The 22,018-nt window shown below is 39.0% G+C and overlaps 1 long non-coding RNA gene and 1 other non-coding gene across 2 annotated transcripts; one reads left to right on the top strand and one right to left on the bottom strand.

The window, feature by feature from the left end:
- Nucleotides 1–929: 929 nt before the first annotated feature.
- Nucleotides 930–5,188, top strand: LOC108641284. The gene is made up of 3 exons (XR_003916291.1): nucleotides 930–1,047; nucleotides 1,580–1,661; nucleotides 2,961–5,188. It is a non-coding gene; the product is annotated as an uncharacterized LOC108641284 (transcript).
- Nucleotides 5,189–5,965: 777 nt separating this feature from the next.
- Nucleotides 5,966–21,720, bottom strand: LOC108641357. The gene is made up of 4 exons (XR_001921931.2): nucleotides 21,611–21,720; nucleotides 16,583–16,618; nucleotides 15,800–16,030; nucleotides 5,966–14,982 (listed from the first exon to the last, which is right to left on the bottom strand). It is a non-coding gene; the product is annotated as an uncharacterized LOC108641357 (long non-coding RNA).
- Nucleotides 21,721–22,018: the final 298 nt, after the last annotated feature.

Raw genomic sequence — 22,018 nt, 5'->3', positions numbered from 1 at the left:
GGTTGTGAGGGGCTTAGCAAACTCTCAAGTGCTTTTTGTACCTCTGCTTCACCGCTTCGGATGGAGAAACCTTTTGTAGGGATGTAGCTTTTGCTTCTGTCAAAATCAAAAGTTTTACTGCTCTAACCTTTGTAGTGAAGAGGAGCATTTGAGGAATGCAGTAAGAGACGGCCTGCCGTTTAGGTCTCCTTCTTTCCTTCCCTAAAAGGTCTTTTATCCGAATTAAAGCATCTCTGGGTTGTGTTTGGTTTGGTGGTGTTTGGTTGGGGTTTTTTGTTTGGTTGGGGGTTTTTTTGTGGGTTTTGTTTGGTTGGTTTTTCTTAGTACTGAAAACGGGCAATTTCTGCTGCTCTATTCATTAGGCTACAGTTACCAACAGGTTTGGTAACTCAGGGACCGGCCTAATGGGAGGGGCGTAAAATGTCATCTGAGGGCTTACAGAAGCAGTAGCTCACTTAAAAGATGTTTAAAGGCTGTTTTACAAAGTATAAGAACTGGGAACTTTTTAAATATAAGACTTGCTATTTTTTTTCTATCATTCCCACCCCCTCTCTCTGCATGAAGCAATAATCTGTTTTACCAAGAGGAAATTTCACGTTTGTGACCTGGCATATGCATTGTTTTATCAGTTAAATCCTGTTTGAGTAGTGTAGTCTAAACCACTCTGTGATAGAAAGACTTGTATTTTCTTCCATAATTGCAACTTCACTTATTGAAGAGATTACTTCATTACTTGGGTACAACATGCCCAACTGCTTATGTTCACATTCCTTGTGTATCTATTATTTTCTTAATGAGAAAGCATTATTATGTCTTGGGTTTTTGTCCTAATAGAACTGAAGATTTGATGTTGTCCGACAGACATGTAGTATCTATGGTTTCAAAAGCTTTTGTTTAAAAATATTTTTCCCTTTCTCGTTTTAGTGCTTACAATGCATTATCCTGTCGGTCATGTGGCTTGTCTGTGGGCTTCATCCTTCATTCTGCCGCCAGTGACCTGGCATATCTCCGAGGCTTGTTCTGTTTCTTCAAGGACAGAATCCTCTGGTGAGTACACTGTATTCTTACAGTCAGGGATTTCACAGGTATTTGTAAGTTACTGTACAACTGGCCAACAGCTAAAGAGACTTTACTTTTGTCTGAGCACATTGGTGTGGGATTTTAACATCCTGGATGTCTAAGTTGTTTGTGTTGATGTGAATCTATTTGATTTGCCTTGCACTTCTTGAGTGTCCTCCTGTAATGTAAGGGTTTAAATTTAATTGAGTGAAATGCTGAAATCTCCTTCTGTTCCAGATTTGCTCAGCTAATAATGTAAGGTATCAAAGTAGTTCCATGACAGGTTAAGGACTTGACTGTAGAAACTTAATTACTTATAGCTGGTGATGAGAGGATCTTAAGATGTCAAAGTAAAACCATTGTTACATTTTTCATATTTTCATAATTATTGATTACTTTTGGCAACAACTTTGTATCTGCTTTAAAATTGTCTTAAATAATCTGTCTAAACAATGAACACAACTGTGGTTTTTAACTGTTTTTCTTGTGGGTTTTTTCCCTATCCCCTTTTGTTTTCCAGTTATCTCTTAGAAAACCAAATGGTTATAGAAGCTTCTAAGGTGGATTTTCCTGCTGTGACCTTAAAGAAACAAGTGCAGGAAGTAAGGGGTTCTACATTAATCTCTACATTAATGGAAAATAGTTTTAAACTGCTGATAATTTGGGATATTAGTTCCAAAATATGGATACAATTACTGGTTTTTTAAGTGCAAAAGACTGAGAAAATGCTGACTTATATTACAGTGACTGCCTCAATGTGTGAGACACATGGAACATTTTCTAAGACCCCTAATCTGCAAAACATATCCAGTTGTAGCTAAATTTCTGGCAAAAGTTTTTTATCCTTTTACCTCTCTACCATGAAAAGAAAAAACCCTAGGACCATTTATACAGACTTCGCCTAAGTATTACTACTTGTGTTATCACTGTTGAAGAATTAAAAAATAGTAATTTGTTAATTTGAAAGGGATTCTTGCACAGTTATATATTTTGTGTAAGCTCAAAACAGCATGGCAGTATTTGTAGCTTCAGAGGCAGCACTAGGACCTTCCTCCTTCTTTGGTGTTTAAATTGGATGTTCTTGTCTGTAACCTGGTTAGTTGTTATCTTAGTAAATTGTCTGTCCCATATGGTATGTAGGAGAGAGCCAGCGTACCCAGTTCATGGGTTTACTTATTCCTTACTTTTTTTTTTTCATGTTTTCTGAGTTTAGTTGCCTAGTTTAGTTTCTCCTCTAATGGGCCTGTGACATTTCTTTTGTCCTCTTTAAAATCATCTTCCAGTGTCCATAAGATCATAGTGTTTTTACAGCTCAAGTGAGACTAAAATGCAAAAATCTTATCCAAGCAAGACTTGTAAAGTTGAGATGCAATTTTATGAAGTAAAAAAATGATAGTACTTCATTGCAAACACAAATTATGTAACTGTAGAGAGTTTGCTTGTTAACTAGAACAAGCTCAAGAATCTGGCCTTTGCTTTTTGAGAAATAATGTGTCCACATGTATTCCTAAGCTAATAATGAAACATTTTGTCCAGATATTGTCAAAGAAGGTCTCCGGTTGTGTGAAAACTTGTAATTACTTAACTAGGAAAGATCAGATTCATCATAGTAAAACTCTAGTAACTCCATCTCCTTAAATAGAGTATTTCCCTACGTCTCTGGAAGGGCTGATGCTGGCACACATTCATCCATCTCCAGTTTGTAGTGCAGACCTATGATCTGGATGCCAGTTTTGTCTGTACTAGACATGCAGTATAAAGATTCAAGCCCTACTATTTTTCCATCTTAAAAATGAGCTGCTCTTAAGCCACTGAAAGTGCGCTTGATGCAGATCATTCAAAGATGCAGCATTAGGACATTTTTTGCTAGTTTTAGTACTCTTATTTCTCTTTTTTTCTAGCTGAAAGAAAAGCTTGTGGAGTTCCACATTCGCATAGAATTGCTGACGAAGAAGCTGAAGGAACTGGAACAAAGTAATTATGCAACACAATGGCAGAGCTCTGCATCAGATACAGATGGCCTACCACCAGGATATGCAGGAGTTAGGATCAACTAGTAGCTGTTTTCAAGAACTGCTGGAGTTGTTTCTGCATCTCTGCTGAGTTTGTTCATTATGGTGAAATAATGCACCAGATCAGATTTGAGTGCTGATCTGTCACTTTATCTGTGTATGGAAAGAACTGATGATTAAGTTGCATCCCTTCAGGGGAACACCTGAAAACCTGACATACTGAAGTTATGCTTGGAAGACTGAATAACTCACACATGCAGCACATCACTCTCTGAGGCAGTATAACTGTGACTTTGGTTTTTTCTCTTGGGGGGAAAAACAGCCTTTGAAATACTAAAGTCAGGCTTCTGGAGCTATACAAACACACTAACAAGGTGATATTCAAGAGGAGCTGTTATAAATTGATCATTCTTAGAGATGTAAAGTTTTTGTCTGACCTTTTCATATAGATAGAGTGTTAATGGCAGCCTGGGTGTTAATGGCAGCTGGTTGTTGGTGAAGTGGCTCATTAGCTACATCTCATATGCAGGCACTGCTAAATGGACTGAATAGTTATTTCAGATTTGCTCAGTGTGTGTGGCCTGCAAAAGGAGCAGGCTAGCATGTCACAGATGCTACACACTGTTCTTATTGCATGAATCTGGATGGCACAATGCAGGCTCTAGCACAAGGTTTTGGATTTCAATTAAAGGGCAACCCATGCGCTTGCCAAGTCCTCTGGAATGCAGCCCCATGACTGCACAGGACTGAGTCAAATACGTCCATTTAGGCTGTGAGCAACTGCCTTTAACAAATTTGAGCACTTCTTTCTGGGGCTGAAACTGTGAAACCAAGGAACAGTCTTCTCCTTCACTTCTGCTCAGTCACGGGAGCTGCTGTGCTGGAGTTTTAATGATCTGCCTGCTGCCTTCAATTGGCCAGTCAAGATATTTCATAAAAAACACCTAATTGGCATTTCTTTCTATTTTGAATGGGTTCTGCTTATTTCCAAACACTGGAAAATAATTTGATGGAAAAGAAGGAGCACTACTTACCATTTGTTACCAGGACAGAGTATCTTTATCCCTAATTCTTGTTTGTTGGAAGGTTGAGGGTTCTTTTCCTCTCCTTTTTGCTGCCTAAAGGGCAAATGTTTTTCCCTAAGGGGATCAAATACTTTATGGGAAGTTTAGTAATTGTCTGTAGTAGTCTAGAGAGGATTCTATTTACTTGATCAGCTTAATTCCAGTGATGCTACATGCAAGCATCTTTCCACCTCAGGTAAATGTTTTCCATTTTATAACTTCACCTTTGTGGTACTTCCTAAGTGACAGCATTTTGTTGTTGCCTTAGTCTAAGAAATGTGATTGATAATGGGACTACTTGCTTTTGCCCTTTCATTTCAGTTTCTGCAATGGGACTCTTTCTTGCTATATATTTTATGTCTATATATACTGTGTATAATAGTGCTAAATAGCTTTGCTTCATCTGCCTAAGTGTCAATGCCTAAAAGGGAAAGAAAGCTGTCAGTTACATTTTTATATTATAATTACAGTTGTGAAAAAGAATTTTTTAAATAAAAAAAAAAGCTGACATTCAGAAATTCATATTGTGCCAATCATTGCCAATATTGTGAGTCAGAGGCCTGCTTCTTTTTCTTTGATTATGTTTGCAGGAATAAAACATCGGTTTATCTTGCTTGAGTCCTGGGTTGTTATGAAGCATTTAATGAACAGTTCCTCACATTATATTACTTAGCATGAATTTAAACAAATAATGAATATATGCTAAATAATAGCTGTTAATTTTTTAAACTACATTTCTGTAATCTTTTGAACTGGGAGGACCTCTAAGTAAATTCTGGTTTAAGATGCAATCTTAAATAAATAAAATAAATACATTATCTTCAGTAATTTGAGATGAACATTTACTGAGATACCAAGTTAAACCTATGGATGCATTTTGATTTAAGTGATACTTATAAAGTTATTTGTGAGTCAGCATTTGATCCCACAGCCTGTCCGGGATTCAAATTCCTTTTAATCTGAAATTGCTCAGTGAATAAATGTTTTTGTTATTCTAGAGTCGAGTCTTATCTCCTGTAGCTAGGCATCTTGAGATGTGTTCTAGCCTTCAGTGCAGGCAGGGCCAGTCTGGCTTGCAAGGGATGGATTCTCTGTTTAAATAAATAACAACCACTTAGAAAGCAAGTCTCAAGCTCAGGCCTTCTTATGTTAGCTAATCAGCAGCTGTCTTCTCTGGCATCCACAGATAAAACCCAATAGAAAATGAAACACTGGTTGATCAGGCTATTGAAGTAACAATCGTACTGTGAATCTTCCATAAGGTAGCAGAAGGGTCAGCAATCCACAACAGATTTTGGAAAGCCTGTGGCAGCGTTGAAAGACTTCTCCGGTAATCCTGATGAGGTGATGTCCTACTGCTGCGTTAGAGCAGTTGCCAAAACTGCTTGCAGCAGCAACTGCAAGGAAAGTAGTGCTTCCCTGCAGGTTGTGACAAGCCAACCACAGAAGAAATTTTTCAGAAATGTAGTTATCAAAACAATAAACAATCCGTGTATATAAAACAGTTACCTGAGGGGCTTATTACTTTTAGGCCATCTATACAAGCAACATAGGGTTCTGCTACCCTCTAAAACAACCCTTGAAACTTTTAACTGGTAAGTTACTCATCTTATGAGTGGAATAACAATTTTTGTTTAGTTGCCTTCCAAGTTAGAGGCTCTTGTGCTTGAAATCTGCTGGAACAGCTGGCCCTAAAGCAGATATCCAGCATATATCAGTTCAGCTCAAATTGTTAAGTTTTGACAAAGATACAGCAAAAGTACAGACACCTCAGAAGTGGAGTGTGAAGTAAGTTGATTAATTTGTCTTCTGAACAGATGACACATCCAGTTTTAGTGCATTCTCAGCCTGTGCTGCTTTATTGCTAAAAAAATTTGTATACAGGTGCAGAGTTTCCAAGTTCATTTTTAAACAGTTCCTCTTTACAGTGTCAAAAGAATAAATTCTTATCTTGAAATCCTCAAAGATGCATAGATATAAAAGCAAGCTGCCTTTTGGAAAAACATCAGAATTTGCAGGGAGACATTCTTTCACTGTTACCATGTAAAACGTGCAATGGGAGTACACAGTTTGTAGTTACACCAATAATTTCCTCCACTAATCCATGTAAGAATGCCATCAGAAGTTCAGTCTAAGTATTTTCTGGCTTGTTTTAAGTATTAAGGTAATTTTAAATGAATTTATATTCAATACTTCTCCTTTGCTGTTATGCTTTCCAAAAGGAGGATAACTTCACCGACATCCTAAAGTAGCTTATTCCCCAGGTTATACTGAAGGGAAATACAAAGGATACAATGGCTTACTCATCACAAAAAAAATTGACAGTATTTAAAACCATGCATAGTGTTCTAAAGACTTAAGAATGACCATGGTTAACCACTGGGCTAAATCTGTCTTACAAATTTACTTGTTGCTTGAGAAGTTGGCTCAAAGGATTTCATTTAGTCTAACTTCTGATACCATAAAATAGTTATCTTCTCTTACAATAGTCCTGTCTTCGTTTGGCAATTCTTATACATCTAGAAAGAGTATTCATGCGAAAAATGCAACCCCTGTTTTAAACCCAAATCACGGTGCTTCATGAATGGTTGGCTATGAAGTATGAATAGGAGTTAACTTGACATACAATTTCTTCCGCCAAGACACTTCTTTCTATTTAAGAAAGAAGACTGAGCCTCTGTACATGGAGAAGTGTTCTGCACAAGTTAAGCCCACTTACAAAATTAAGCTAAGCTAGAAGTATGGAATTCTGCAATAACAAGCTAGTATTCTACATGTTTCATTACAAGTTTAAACTTGGAAAAGTATTAGTGATGTAGGTTATGCCGCACATTCTCTTATTTTCAAACTGCCAGCAGAATTGACTGCATTATCCACTAAGATTTGCGAAATATTACAGAGAACACACTAAGAGTTTACAGAAAGATGGCACCCAAATTCCCTTTTATTTAATAAGAGAAATAAAGAAAAAAGACAATTGCAACCTGTGTTGCAGAAGATAAAGACCTTCAGTGATTAAACCTCATTTTCTGTTTTTAAAAATCTCTTTAAAGAACTTAAAAAATATACAAGATTACCAGTATTTTCAGGTTCATTCCTGCAGGTGCCATTATTGCTGGCTGGTACCAGTATGCTTCAGTACAGCTGCCTATGTGGCTAGAGTTACCTGAAAATACTGTCTATTAAAAAGCTATTCAACACCTGAAAAATATGTACTGTGCTTATTTAATTTCAGTCTTCTCCAAATAATTTCTCTCACCACATCCAAGCTTATTACCTACTGTCTGGCAAATACTACACTCAGTTTGAGTCTGTGGTTTCCATTGCTTGTTTGTTGGTTTGGAGGTTTGTTGGAGTTTTTTTGTTGGTGGGTTTTTTTGTGTTGTTTTGTGGCTTTGTTTTTTTTCTTTCCCACCAGTTGCTCCTCCCTGCACCTTGTAAGAAACTCTGCACCCTTTTCCTTGCTACAGCTGCAGCAGGTGAGAAACCTCATCTCGCCCCTAAACATGCTTAGTTCATGCCCTGCTTTTTACATGCTCAGGACACTAATATGAACCAGACAAGAGGTTATAAAGGCGAGTTCTGCTGATCCTAGTTCCTGATTTACAGTTTTGGTGCCATGCTTCTGTCCCTATCTATACATTCTGCCCCTTTCTCTACAGAGGCAGCACATTCTCTAAAAAAACCCAAAATTTGAGAATCAAAGCAGGAAGTTCAAGCTATTGGTATATTAATTCCTATTGCTTCATTATGTATAAATGCATATCTCAATTTACTGGTAATAACTACGTTACACTAGACATTTTGATTCATGCATAATTAGAATACTAGCTCTAAGGTTTGGTTTGTGGGCCTGTGCCGCTTTCCTTCACTTTCTCCATGCAGTTCTTCATGCCTAAGGCATTACAAACTAGCCTCCTTATATTTGACCTGCAAACACACTCATTTGGAGGGGAAATGGAGAGAAACAGACAGGATTTACATAGGACACACTGAACAGTAAGTTACCCTTTATCTTTAGACAGTGTAAAGTCTTGGCAATCTGTCTATATTATAACCTGGTACATAGGCTCAGAGACAGAAACATGCTCTGCTGACATTGTGAACACTGACACCTTCTCTAGATCTCAGGAGAAAGTGCAGAGCAGACTAAAAGGGAACAGACATCAGAATCCATGGTTAGTGTTCTGCACTGTTAAACTAGACACCCTGGTTCAACTGTTGGCTTTTGTGTGCCAGTCAAAGTACTGCAGGGGCAAAATGCTGGATCATTCTGTAAAAGAAATCCAGTGGAATCTAACTTGGACTGCCATTATGCAGCTTTGTACCTGAACAACAAGCAGGATTATTAGTTTTGGAGGAAGACCAGACAGTTTCCTAAAGATGCAGGAAGCAGTAATTTCTAAGATTGGTTATCCATCAAAAACTGTTCTTATCTTCAATATTTTTCCCTTTTCTGCCCAAAAAAGCAGGCTGCCAACTCTTGATAATGTAACCCAAGTGTCAGTGACCTCAAGCTCAGTACAAGTTCTTCTCACTCACTATCAAGAAGTCTTTGCAAGACTTTCTTTTTGTCCTAAATTTGACAGTTACCCTCAGTTGCAAAAGATGCAATCCTTGAAGGTGCAGTTCCCTGCACACATACTGGCTGGACCTTCTTCAGCAGGACTACTGGATATGCAAACAGCATATACTTGTGTCATCTGGGTTTAGTACTGCTAAAGGAGGCATGTCCATACCAGTCACTACACCTTTGATATCCCACACCAAAGTGTAGTAGCATCTAACACTTCCACTCAGGTTTAGAAGCCGTTAAATCAAGGAGGTTGAAGGAAAAGTCATGCCATTGTACAAGAGCTGAAAGGCAACGGGGTTCCTTTCCTTGCCGTGAATAGTAATTTCTAGTCTAGTAGCCCATAGAATACAGATCATTATAAAAAGTCTGAACTGGGAAGAATATGAAGATAGCTTGCCTGGCTACATCAGTCTTGATTTCCTCCCCCCTTCTCTGAACAGATATACCCTTAAAGAATTCTGTTCCACCAAAAAGTTCATAATTCTGAAGTACCAACGTGACTGCGTTTTCATTATTCCACTTTATGTAAATGTACTTGCTGACCACAGACCAGAATAAATTTATAATTTCTCTAATGTAATCAGATAACAGTCAAATTAAGGTCCCTATGGCCAGCTTCCAATTTTATCAATAATTCAATAGCTGGAATTTATACTGATTACAGCCTTCCAGATCAATTGGCTTTTCATATGCATATTACATACTAGCCCACACTTAATGTAGACATTCTCATGCTTGTTACTTTATAGACTAAAAATGCTCACGGTTGTCACAGTTCCATTATCAATTTCTGAAGAGCCAAACTGCTTCACCTCCATGCTTTCAAAACCACAAGCTTCCATTCAGCTCTAAGTCACAGCCTAAATTACTTAAGCTTTCCAGAAGAAATCCAGACAGATAGATCTAAACCTCTGATGAAATGATTCTGTTCAGAATACATTATTATCTGCTGGGCCATATTGTCTCTATAGACTGAAAACTAGGAACACTTTAGAACTCCTGTGGCTCTTTTATGTAACCCTTTGACAGCAAATACTTTGCTGGGTGCACAGGCTACAGCTGTAGATCAATAACCCTTTCTGTTACCAGAGGCTTGCCTCTGTTACAGTACTTGCCCCTGCAAAACTTCAGGCATAGACAAAAATCAACTATGGTCTGAAACAGTGTTTAGCAAGGTTAAAATTATTTCTTGCTGTAAAGTAACATTTTTAGAATTCTACAGCTGTGCCTGGGATGTACAAACCTTTTGAGAGTCAAGTGCTCTCTAATTTTTTTAGTTTGTTTTTTATTTATTTAAAGACCATCTCAGACTGGTCTTTTTAAACAAGAAAAAAAACCAACAGAACAGACTTCCCACAATAAAAGCTTCTAGAATGAGGTTCTCTTTACAGTCCAGTATATAGAAAGGTTTAGTTTCTTCTCAGAGAAAAAAAAAATACAGGGAAACTTCAGCTATCCTTTCAAAAAGAACTGTCTGCCCTTCCTCTAGCACTCACTGACAGTGCTTCAGATGTGACAAAGCTAATTTTTCTTTTTTTATATATATATCAAATTCATTAACTTTGTATTCAAGTGCCAAATTCCCTCCAATGAGAGGAACATAAGAAGAATTCACCCTTCTTCTCAGGAAGACTCTTCACACAAGTCCCTGCAGCACAGAGCGCCACAAACTTATTTGGTTATTACCCACTTACTCTACTGTACAGTCTTGCTAATGCAAGTTATTTACTATCACATGCAAAACAGTTATTGCTACTAAAGTCCTATTTTCTTATTAAATCATCTTATGGCTTTGTTTGCATCAGGGATTCTTCCCCCTACATACTGTGCTATTTTGCATTCCAGTTTCAGAGGTATTTTTCAATTGATTCTCCCAAGCACTAAACTAACTACTTTATTCAATGGTACAGCTACTTCCATTTAGAATTGAACCTGACTCTCAGCACAGGTCCCCCAGAGCTCTGCTGTAAATGGCCCATCTGTCCAATTTTCTTGGAAATGTATTAGATGCAGAGGGTTGTCTGTTTGGTTTTGTTGGGGTTTTTTCCCTGTTACATACATCAACTCTGTATGGATTACTGCCATTGCACAGAAGTTACATGCTTCTTGATAAATTACTTTAGAAATATCATACCAAAATTACAAAACCAAGTACCCATTCCCTCCCTCCCCCTAATGGCCATTTACAGGCAGGTCTCAGGAAAAAAAGATGCAGTATCCTCTCTAAGTTGAAAGAGAATTTTGTTCTTGTAAAAGAGAAAATGGGTGAAAAGCAACACTGCCATCAAACAAAAGACTTATTCCTAGGAAATCAGAGGATGCCATCCACAGAGCATTGCACATCTCAAGAATAAAACCAGTCCCCTATTTGACCAGTCCAAGCTGCCCATTGATTGCTAAGTCATTTTGACTTCCCCAGTCTAAATTTTCCTTCTGAAAAAAGCAGAGGGAGAAACAGAAAGTATTAAAATTGAGCTCAAGAGCTGGAAAGCAAAACTGGAAGTTACCTAAAATACAGGATAGTGAATTCTCAATAATACAGGGGTGGGGAATCTCTGATTCACTGGCTAGAGATAGCCTGCTGCACAGATACAGTCTGCAACATCATTTTTCAACAGCCTTTGACCTTATTATATTCTTTCTTCTTATTATTAACATTAAGATGTATGTAAATGCAGGATCCACCAAAGTTATTGTAAAATTCAATAGGACTTCAGCCAAAAAAGGTTCCCCATTCCTGCAATAATGGATAAAAGTCTTCTACATATAATTACTACATTGCATTTTGCAACCATTAACTTATCACATAACGAGGATAATGTTTAACTAGCTATAATAATCATATAGTCAGTCTGAAAAAAAATTAATCCACAGACTTTGTAAATGATCTGAAGGTAATAGAGATGTGTACAGAATGCACACAAACTCCTTAGCATATTCATACTTTTCTGTGTGTATAACGGGATGGCTAATAATAAAATTGAAAATGCTGCACATGGAAGAAAATACCAACAAAGACTAAAAAGAAAAGAATCCCACTGATAGAGATGGACGCTTGCGTACTGTAGCTTACTACTGCAATTGGACAGACAGACAAATAACAAAAAGTCAACTATGATTCTATGAAGCCCATTAAGTTAATGCATTCCAGTTTTAAGGATAGCATTGCCATTGTCAAAGGGAGGATACTGCATGTTTAGACCATGTTTGTGACATTTCTATTGTATCCTTTCTAGTGTTAATTACATTATCATCACTGTTTACTAATAAATTTGTCACTCTGAAATTGTAAAAATACTACTAGGCTCATGCACTGATCCTAACATGGCACTACAGTTTGCTACAAAGCACTAATGCTTATGGAACTATACACATCTCAAAATGGAAGACATTGGTGATTTTGTTGTTTTCAAACAACTTGTAACATCATTTTGTCCACAAGTATTAAAATATATATATGTGTATATATATATATATGATCTATTGCACGTGCCCCTTGTTTTTGTGATCTTTCACATGGGAAGATTTCCAACAAACACAAAGAAAAAGTGGAGCAGGAAAAAGTAAGTAGGCTGAAGCAGCATTTCCTAACACAGCAGTTTTATAAAAGTGCTGGCCAGGAAGGTACAGCAATTAGGGTCTTCTGGGCATGCACTACTGGAGTATTACTTCTGTGAAAGCCACAGAAATATAAATCTTGATGTTCTAAAATTAAACTTGAAAACTAATGCTGCTACATTGTTATCAATAGGAGTCAGGAAAAATCAGCAATTCGTTTTTGTTTGTTTTTTTTTTGTTACAATGTGGGTTACAAAATATTGAGGGTTATTCCTAAAGAAAAAGAAACTGAAGATCTTGAAGTGTCTACTCTGTAGGCAGACAAATTCACAATTTCTGTACATGTCCACAGAAAACAAAAATACCTTCCTGTTCCCCAAGTATTTTGTCATCAAGCTATGCAAGAAACAACTGTTAGCTCTAACATCAGAAGGGTAAGTATGGGCAGAAGGAAGAAAATTCCCAGATCTAAAACGAGACATTTCTTATACCACATACTTCCCAACCACTTATAATCCTATGATATTGACAGTATTTTCCATCACTTAGAGATGGATCCTGCTTCTACAGACATCTACATTAAATCCTATTGGCTTCAACATAAGGATGCCCTAAAAGGAAGTGTGCTTTTCTAGTTTCCTCCAATGCCAGAAAATTCATACCATATTCAGCAAAGAAATCCTATGCTCTTAAAAGAAGTCAGGCCAAGCTGATGGTTGCCTCATCAAGATCAACGTTAACTCTTATCACAGAGCTCACCACAATGTTACACACAATTTTAGTGCACCTCTCTGCTCATTACAGTTGGCATTATTTTGAGACATAGTGTGTCTTGCCCCCCACCCTTTGCTAACATGTCTGCTCTTTTCTTCACGGAAACAAAAAATGGGTAAAGCTGTCACTTAATCTTATTGTTACAAAGCAAGTCTAAACACAGACATTACTCTGAAGATTAGGATCAACATCAACACTTGTCCTCACTCTGCTATAGAACTTGGTCCCATAAAATAACACCACATTTTAAATATTAGAATGCTGCCCTTGCAAGCTATTATTAAGATTTAAGAAGGATTTCAGTTGTTTGCTTTTTCAGCCATTTTCAGGCTGTTTGGCTCTCTCCAGCAGTTTTCTAAAAGGCAAAACAGAAAAAAACAAGAAATCTAAAACATCTCCCCAACCATTTTAGTATCTCCCAAAACATATTAACAGAAGCTATATAACCCTTATTTGATCCAGATTTGAAAACATTATTTTAAGCTAGTAAGTCACATTTTCTAAATCACAAGCTTGGAATAAGGTGCACTAAGAAAAGCTTCAGATTTGAAGTGGAATACAATACACATCCCAGGTCTGGTGTTTTTTTGCCAAGAAATCTTACTTGCCATAAACAATACCATAGCAGGGAGCACGTAAACAATATATGCTCCCATCTCAGAATGACAGAAAACATCCTATGATGTAGACAAAGAATCTCGTGTAAACATAAGAACAACAGATTGTGCCTTAGTTTGGGAAGGAACAAGAAGAGCCAGAAAAAGGCCTGTCCTAAGTATTTCTGCTGTACCTCGACTTACCCCTCTTACATGGCTGACATTCCATTCTCTTCAGCCTATTTCTGCCTAGTTAATGAAAACATACAGGTCCTCTCAGTTCTCAGTCACGAAAGAATCAGAAAGCTGACTCCATCAGCAGTATGAAAAGCTGAAACTGTGTCAAGGAAGCCAGGTGGATAAACCACAACTTTACACTTATGGTCTCCTTCATCCCACCTGAAGTTAATTTCTATAATAAAGAAACATGTTCTGCCCCATCTCTTCTACTGTAGAATGGTTTTGTTCCTTTTGCTGCTAAGGATTCACAAAAAGCCAGAGGGAGGGAATGATTTAACGTAAAGCTAATCATTATCCTGTTACACTCAAGGCTTTAAAGCTTCATTTTTCTTTGCTAAAAATTAAATGGAGCAGAGTGATTTCTCTTTCTGGTGAAACCTCTTCATATCCAGCACTTACATAGATTTACACATGCAAATATACATTTTGATCACAGACTGGGATAATGCATTTACACACTACAGACAAGGTGATTCTGCATTTGTTCTTGTGCATTAGCTGCTTTATGTGATTTGACATCTATCTACAAAGTCGAGCCTGGGTCCTGGACTAGAAAACACCTGCATGGCACGTCCCCAGTTGTTTGGTAAGTTTCCCCCTCACGTCAGAGCAATTGTTTCCTGCGGCAACTTCTCATATATGTCAAGTCAGTCTGACACAGTAATGCATGCAGACACTTTATCTGCTAGGAAATTCAATATGACACAGCAAAGTACATAACCTTCCTAAAATGAAGAAGGAGATATCAGTGAAGAGCACCAGCTTCCACTTGCATCTGATTACAAAGCATTTCTCATCTTAAAACAGAATGCAGAAAGCTGGATGAAGAGCTGGTACAGAAGACATTTCTTCAGGAAACCAAATGCTGATTTCTGTTATTTTGCTTTTGAGTTTTGATAAAACAGTGGGGGTACTTCTGTAGGAGAAGTCACCTGGTGAACCAAATGTTTGGTGAGACGACTGAAACAGGAAGTGGACAGATGTTTGTTCATTCAGCTCTATGGAAGTGAAGGACAGATTTTTGCTTGCTAGAAGAGAAACATCCACATCTTGCTGCCTATGAGCAGGTAACAGGACCACCTCCTTGAATGTCAGGATAAGATCTGGAATCCCAAATTAAAAAAACAGGAAAGGTAGTTTAGGAATCAGAATAAAATATATTCAACATTAAAATGCCCACCAGTTCATTACTTTAAAAGTCTGTCTCTAATGGACAAAATTAGCTGGCTTCGCAAACTGCAATAATCCTTTGCTCTCTAAGACTTTATATCTAACTGTAGATGTCCACAAGCTGGCTAAGGAAATACTTCAGAAGTGCTGAACTATATGCTTACTGAGAAGCAATGCATCCAAAAATATACCCCTGTTAATTAGCTGCAGGGCTTCTTAACTGTCTCCAGCATAGAGCATGACAACCTTGAGGAAGCACCAGAATGCACACTGCAGAGAGAGAGAGTATATTCTGCTCTAGCAGGTCATAGTTCAAAGAGACATCCTGAACTATCACCTAACTAGTTATGAAACTGCCAGTGCTGTAGAGGAAAAAAAACATTTATGACAATTTTAAGATCACATACATTAAGTACTTACTTTTACTCATTTCTCCCCACTTATCCACAGACAAACTTTAGTAACTTGTCACTGATGTCCTGGCCTTTCATCAGTGACACTCACCTAGTATCCCCTAGTCACAGCAACTCTTAAGACATGATTTATTTTTGCTTTAAGTTGGAAGGTAACATGGGTGCACTCCTGCATAGACAGTGCCAGAAATGTTTATTACCATTCTCCTGTACTGAAAGGAGAGATGTGAAACAGAATTTTTTTTTCTGTTGGTTTCTTTTTCTCACGTACAAGAACATGAGGATAACTAACCTCTTCTTCTCTTTTCCCTGTCTGTACTTATCTTATTCTGATTACCTTAACCATTTGGTTGATCAAGTTCAGAAATAGTCTTCCACTGACAATTTTCAGCTCCTATGTTAGAAGCAGCAAGAAGATCATGAAAATGGAAATACAGTACATGTCACCATCTCTTTCTCTCTGAGGCACTCAAATACTTCTGCTGATCATTTTGTTGACCATCCATGCTCAGACTGTTGGGAAAGTCTTATTCTTGTTATGAAGATGTGGAAAAACAGATCTGGAGAGCTGCAACAAAACACACCAAAGGTTCATGGCAGAGCTGAGAATACAACATAGCACCCTGTTACATACCGTAAATACCAGAATATCTTAATTTGATTCACTTGGGGGGGGGGGGGAATCAAAGCTCCAGAGGTTTATTGTCATCCTTCAAAAATGTACTTTTTTCTGTTTGATAATTTACATTTGATTATGTTATTATTCTTCCAGTCCTACTGTTCAACAAATAAAACTTTTAAGAAAACTACTCCAAGTTAATAAAATGATACAATTAGTGTTTCTCAGCAAATAACATCACAGGACAGGAATTTTATAATTCTAAAAGCATTTATTCTTATTAGAATATACAATGGTTAGATCAATGCTTCTTGCACACAAAGCCCAAGCTGAAAGCTGACACTGTGGCAACATTCCAGTTCTCTGAAAGCATGCTACAAAAAACTAAAATCTCAGTGACATATTTCTTTGGTCAGGGAAAAGGAAACTAAATCAACCAACAGACTTGACAAGTTTAGTACGTTATATTTACTGCCTAAATGACCTTACAATTGTACTCACCATTATTTTTAATCAATCCATATTCACTTCTGGGAGCTTAGAGAGAAAGAGATGAATAAACAAAATTAAATTTGCATTTAGGAAGCTATTGAGATCATAGATGATTATCTCCATAAGACACAAAAGATTAGCTGTACCTTCCACAAACCAGTTAACAATTTTAGACTTTCTACATAAAACATGCTGATGTTAATTTTCAAATTACCATATCCAGCCCCCTCCTTTAGTTTAAGTCTAGAGAACTGGGCTCAAGTGTGGAAGACCCAGGACAGGCAAACTTTAACTAAGAACAGACTGGGGAGGAGAAGCTTATATCCAAAACATGTCTGAAAGGGTTTTGTTCAGAAACCATTCTGCTTCCTGGAGTAAAATCATGTGTGCCATTCATTCCACAGAATGTAGTTTTCTCAGCACAGAATTCCCTTTTTCCCTGGAATTTGTTGGTTCCTACTTTACTGAGAACAGCCTACAGCCCATGCTTGACCAACTACACCCAGAGCATTAAGTATACACCACAACCGGAACAACTTTTTAATTGTGCATATTTTGAAGATGAATCTTGTTATGGTAAGGTATCATCAACAGACACGCATTTCAGTTTCAAAGGAACTGAGGTGGACACAATTTAGTCTCCAGTAAGGCAAGAAGCTTTTTCATGTTAATAACAAATCACTGTAGCAAGGAAGCATAATGACTGCTCTCAAGGACACTGAGCTGACAACCTAACTGAAGGACTAACAGATTGCCACAAGCAGAACTATCTCATCACACAGACATATATTATTAAAAATTCCCAGTATCCTCAGCAAAATATTACTAGCTTTCACACTCCTGCACAACACAGCATTTCTGCAAGCACTAGGCACCTGCACCTTCAAAAAAACCACAGTCATCAGAAAATCGCCCTTTTGGTGTAGTTACTCTATTCTCATGTTGTCAGTGCTGACCCTTCCTACTTAAATCCACCCTCAAGCACTATGTGAGTTTGAGAGATTGAGGAACCAACAGCAAATGATTCACAAAAGAATTAATTTGAAAAGAAACAGTTACCAAGAGCTCTCCCAAATTTCCTTATCATAATAGAAACCAATACAATCTTTGAGAAGCTGGATTTTCTTTCACTTATTCTAAAACTATGAATCAACTAAATTAAAGTAAATCTTATTTTAAAAAAAGTAGCAGGTGACACTTCTCATGCAAAGGAATGGTCCATCCAACACTGAAATTCATTGGCTTCAACCTATTTTTTTAACTTTATTTTTACGAGTTCACTGACTTTGAATGCCCCAGTTTTTACCCACTCGGCTTGCTATACTTTCTAGCTGACTTTCATAGATTACCACGTGGGAGCTGATTTCACAGTAGTACCAAGAGAACTTGCAGATGGAACTGGATATAAATCAAGGTTACAGACCATTAGCAGGCACTGAAACTGATGGCGACAATATCAAATCTTCAAATAAAAGCTAGTGGGCATTACAAATTAAAAAAATACTATTTTTCTTGTTTCATACCTTACTGAACACACAATCAATCGATATGGAACAAGAAATAACAGTAAAAACTCAACATTACCTACATTAATCCTTTTCTGTTAAAATTTCAGAAAATATTATTGTTATTAAGTTTTTACTTATTGCCCATTCACATTTTTTTGCTCTACCATAACTAAAAGTTAGTCTCCATAAATTTTATATCTCACATTCAGATAGAGAACTTCCTGGATGCAGGCACCTAACTTCAGGAATTTCAAAGCCAAAAGGAGATGAAGAAATATCTCACATATAAATTTATCAGCAAAATTGTAATATTTGTCTTTTAATATACATCAAAATACTCTATTACCAATGCAACAGTGGGGGAAAAAAAAGTCAGTGTTCTGACATAATCAGCACATTGGAATTGGAAACTATACTAAAATATAGTGTACAGCTATACAACCAACTTTCACTCCACCCCTCACACTCTGTTTTAAGGTAACCTTAGGTTTAATTACATCGTTCAGCAAAAACTCAGATCCATCAGATCTGGCTTTCCAAAATATTACCTTTGTCTCCTACACATACACAAATGCTCCAGGAGATAAGCAGAATTAACAGGGACACAGAAGATGATTTCTCTTCTCTTCCCTACAGCCTGAAAAGTGCGTAAGGAAGAAAAGATCTAGAAATCAGTTTATATAAAGACCAAAACACAAAAACTTGAAAGTTCAGTATGATGGAGACCTATAGAGACACAGAAAGCAAAATTAGCACTACAGATCACAAGTTCACTGAGGTCTTTCCTATGACTTAAAAATGTCAAATTTAACCTGGAAAGTTGACAATGACAAAAGCTTAAACCATAAACACAAAATACAATAGAAGTATCTCGGTCCTGCAAAAAAAAATCACATGCCTTCATGCTCTTTCTACTTTCTAGGTAACTTTTAAACAGCTTCTAAATCCAATCTATGAGGTAAGGGCAACAACTCTGATAGAAAGCCTAAGGCTGGTGTGACTGGAGAAAGAACGGGAGTGTCTGCGAGTGGAGGAACCAAAAGGAACACTGAGCAGGGACTGGGCTCTCAAAAGGGACTTGTGTTAAGAGCACCCAGGTTAACAGACCATCAAGACCCTAGCACATCCTGGGCAATTTCAGAAGACACACAGATCTGAAGACAAAGAAAACTGATAATCCAGAGTCAGAGACCAAAGTCATCTCCAAAAGGGTAAACAAAGGTATATTTGAAGCCTAGAACGGCTGCCAGCCTAGGAAGAGGCCAGAAGACAGCAAGGAGCTGCCAGCTGCTGCCCCTTGTCAACACAGACTGCCAGACTGTTGAACACACAGCTTACACACCCCTGCTACGGCACTTGGCAGCTGTAGAGATGTCTCAGGCACTGCAAACATTCTGCCAGAGATTTGTTTCACTCTGTACTTTTAAATAAAACCACTTTCCTCTTTAACAAGGTTTCCAATAGATATCTGCCACATTGCTGGTACAACGGTGTAACAGCACTTCTTACAGCAGCAAAGAAGATACCGAAGACTGTTTAAAGATGAGCTTTCACTTCCGTGATACACTATAGGAATGTGCTCCTGGAATACTGCTCAGGCAAAGAAACAACTCTTCCTTCACATTCTGTTTTAGAGAAATCCTCTTCCTTCTTTTAATCCTCCAAAGACTGCACAGGCCTTCGCACCTTGCACTCATGTAACCTCCAGCATGTCAGGTCTGGTTTCAAACACTGTTCCCTTTCTGGTTTTTAAGAATGAAAGTGGGAGGCGTTCAAAAGATACTCCAGACTCTCCACAGACTCAGGTCAGCCTTTTTTAGCCTTAGCTGGCCCGCGATTTTTGACACCCCTGAATGACAGGTGACCACTGTGAGGTGCAGAGCCTGTTCATGCAGATTTTCACACTGCAGACTCTCAGCACTGTGAGCAAGATTGTAAAGCAGTGCATATTGCTGATTTAACATATATCAGAGTAACAGAAAACCTTTTTTTTTAAGATACTACTTCTCACAGCTCTTGTGTATGGAAAGCAATTAAAAATAAACATTAATCCAAATCTATTTCTCACTGCTGAAATAGCATACAACTTCACACAAAAGCAAGCTGACTGGTTATTATTTTTTAACAATAATATAAAGCAGAATTATCTTTATATGTAGTATGCCAAGGGCAAATCCTCTGGCATATTTTAATAATGCATACACAGACACGTATAAGTAGGAATATTCATCAGTAACAGCATACTGTGCCTTAATGTTATGTTGCTCTTAAGCTGCTATTACTGTTGCTACATGAGTAATGCAGCACATGAAAATTGGTAAAATGTTCCTTTGGAAATTTTTCTCATAAGCAGCTACCGCTTTCAGAACTAATTGTAACAAACATGCTTATATTTCTTTTGAGTTATTTCACCACTTACAAACAACTACTTCATTATTAGGTCATACAAGCTAACACACCATGTCTTCATAAGACCTAAAGCTATTGTTCTCATGTAATCACTTCAATTCTTTACTTTACCTGACATGCACATTGAAAATGCAGTCACAATTCTATGACAAACTTGAGATTTAAAGAACTGCTTTAACTATGAACATAGGAAATCTCATGCTAGTGACACTAATTCTTTTGCTTTCAGTAAGAAGTTTTGTCCCCACCTCTTTTTTTTTTTTTTAATTTAAACAAAGTACATCCTATAGCACAAAATACCACGGACAATTCTGAACAATTCAGGGCACCGCTGACCTGCATGACACTAACCTGGAAGGAAGAGATAGTGCCTTTAGTAAGAGTTTCACGGGTTTCATCATGTCTTAAGTCTTTTTCACCTTATTATCACATGAATTCATAACGCTAAACAAATTCCACTGTAATCTCTCCACTTTCCATAAAACTTGTTTTGCACTGTGGATTATTTGTACGTTCTGGTTTTGTCAAACGACTCGGACACCACCCCCTTTGTGCGCTCCTGTGTCAGTACTAGAGACATCAGAGAAGGATATAACCGTTCAGATCAGCAGAATCCATCCAGCACACAGACCTCACGACTAACAGCGGAGTAGCTCTAATCAGCGCTGTGTTTGTAGCCGGAGATGCAAAGGCTCATTTCGGATAATACATTTCGTTTTCCCTTCCCCGCATTGCTGCCAGCTGCAGCTGTTCCCAACTGGGCTGCGGGGCACGGCTGTGCAGGGCACAGGCTCTCTCGCCCCGCCATCTGCTGCCAGACCTGCAGGACGCCCTCGCCCCCAGCTCCGAAGTTGCCCGGACTTTTCAGGGCGGCAGGTGGGTCGGAGTGGCCCGGTTCCGCGTCCGCGCCCCCCCCGACACCGTCCCGCTCCTCGCCCGAGGCCGGTGCAGCGAGGGCGGGCAGCCGCTCCCACCGCTCGGCCCGGCCGCGGAACGAGCCCGGGCCCAGCCCCACCACGGGGCGGGACGGGGAGGCGGGTGCGCGGCGCGCCCGGCCCCCAAATCAGGAAGCCGGCGCCAGGGTCCGGGCTGGGCAGGCCGCTGCTCCCGCCGCACTCACCTGAGCGCGGCCGAGGCCCGGGGGCCGCGGGCGGCCCGGCCCCTCCCGCCTCCTCCACCCCTCACTCCGCCATCTTCCCCTCCTTCCCCCGGCAGCCCGGCGGGGCTTCGCGGCGCTCGGGCCACCCCCTCGGCGCGAGCCTATTGGGTGCCGCGCCCATGCATCAGCCGTCCGGCTTTGGCGGTGATTGGTCAGCGGCACCGTCCATCACGGAGACCGGCCTCCCGCCTCCAAAGTTCCCCTCTCTGATTGGTCCCGGGAAGGGCACGGGCCTGGGATTGGCTGGAGCGGCGCGAGCGGGTGAGTCCCGCGGTGACCTCCGCGGGCACTTAAAGCAGCCGCCAGAGGGCGGGGGCGCGGCGGGAATAGCGGCGCCACATCAACCCCCGCGTCCTGGCCCCGCAGCCC

The sequence above is a fragment of the Manacus vitellinus genome, unplaced genomic scaffold (genome assembly GCF_001715985.3).
Source record: "Manacus vitellinus isolate BGI_N305 unplaced genomic scaffold, ASM171598v3 scaffold_6_pilon, whole genome shotgun sequence".
NCBI lineage: Eukaryota > Metazoa > Chordata > Aves > Passeriformes > Pipridae > Manacus > Manacus vitellinus.
The sequence above is the reverse complement of the archived record's forward strand: the minus strand, read 5'-3'. Positions and strand labels throughout refer to the sequence as shown.